Below are 1,449 nucleotides of genomic sequence, written 5' to 3'. Positions count from 1 at the left end.
CTCTTGAATGCAATGTTCTGCTGAAGCTTGGCTAGCCATGTCTAATTTCTTTAGACTGAAGCTTTAGACTAACATTGCATGATTCCTAGAATTCTCATTAAGAATTTTGATACCTTTATTTTATTTTTCCACTAAATTTTCGAAAAATCCAAAAAAATTACAAAATCATAAAAACCAAAAATATTTTATGTTTCTTGTTGAGTCTAGTGTCTCATGTTAAGTTTGGTGTCACTTGCATGTTTCTGTTCTTTTTGCATTCATGCATGTGTCTTCATTAATCTTCAAGTTGTTCTTGATGGTTTTATTGCTCTGATTTTTAAATTCTCTTGACTTGAGTGTTTATGTGTCTCATATGCATTCTCATTTTGTTAGTGTCAATAGTATACAAACTGCTAAGTTTGGTGTCTTGCATGCATTGTTTATTTGATTTTAGTTGCATTTTGATTATTCCTTATTATTAAAAATCCAAAAATATTTTTAATTTGTGTCTTTTCAAGTCAATAATACAGAGGATTGAAGATTCAAAACATTCAGCAGAAGAATTACACAGAAAAAGCTGGGCGTTCAAAACGCCCAGTGAGGAAGGCAAACTGGCGTTTAAACGCCAGCCAGGGTGCCTGGCTGGGCGTTTAACGCCCAAAAGGGTAGTGGTTTGGGCGTTAAATGCCAAAATGTGCACCATTCTGGGCGTTTAACGCCAGGATGGCACAAGAGGGAAGATTCTGTTTTTAATGCAAATTTTTTTCAAGTTTTCAATGTTTTTTAAAATCAAATCTTTTTCAACTCATATCTTTTCAATCACATGTTTTCAAAATCAATTTCTTTCTATTTTCAAAAATACTTGCTATCAATTAATGATTTGATTCAACATTTCAAGTATGTTGCCTTTTCTGTTGAGAAAGGTTTAATGTTTGAATCATATCTTTTCTTGATAGCCAAGTCATTAATTTTCAAAATCAAATCTTTTTAAAATGTTTTTCAAATCATATCTTCTCAATCACATCTTTTTAAAACCAATCATATCTTCTTAACCACATCCTTTTCAAAATAGTTTTCAATCAAATCTTTTTGATTTCTAATTTCAAAATCTTTTTCAAAAATCACTTTACTTCTTTCTTAATCTTGGTTTTCGAAAATCAATTAAAGTTTTTCAAAATGTTTTAAAATATTTTTAAATTATTTTCGAAAATTTCTTCCCCTCTTCTCACATCCTTCTATTTATGGACTAACACTACTCCTCAATGCACAATTCGAACTCCATCTTTCCTTGATAAGTTCGAATTTTCTACCTCTTCCTTCTATTTTTCTTTTCCTCTGACACCTCAAGGAATCTCTATACTGTGACATAGAGGATTCCACATTTCTTGTTCTCTTCTCTCTCATATGAGCAGGAGCAAAGACAAAGGCATTCTTGTTGAGGCTGATCCTGAACCTGAAAGGACCTTGAAG

The sequence above is a fragment of the Arachis duranensis genome, chromosome 9 (assembly GCF_000817695.3).
Source record: "Arachis duranensis cultivar V14167 chromosome 9, aradu.V14167.gnm2.J7QH, whole genome shotgun sequence".
Classification (NCBI taxonomy): Eukaryota; Viridiplantae; Streptophyta; class Magnoliopsida; order Fabales; family Fabaceae; genus Arachis; species Arachis duranensis.
Note: the sequence above shows the minus strand (reverse complement) of the source record.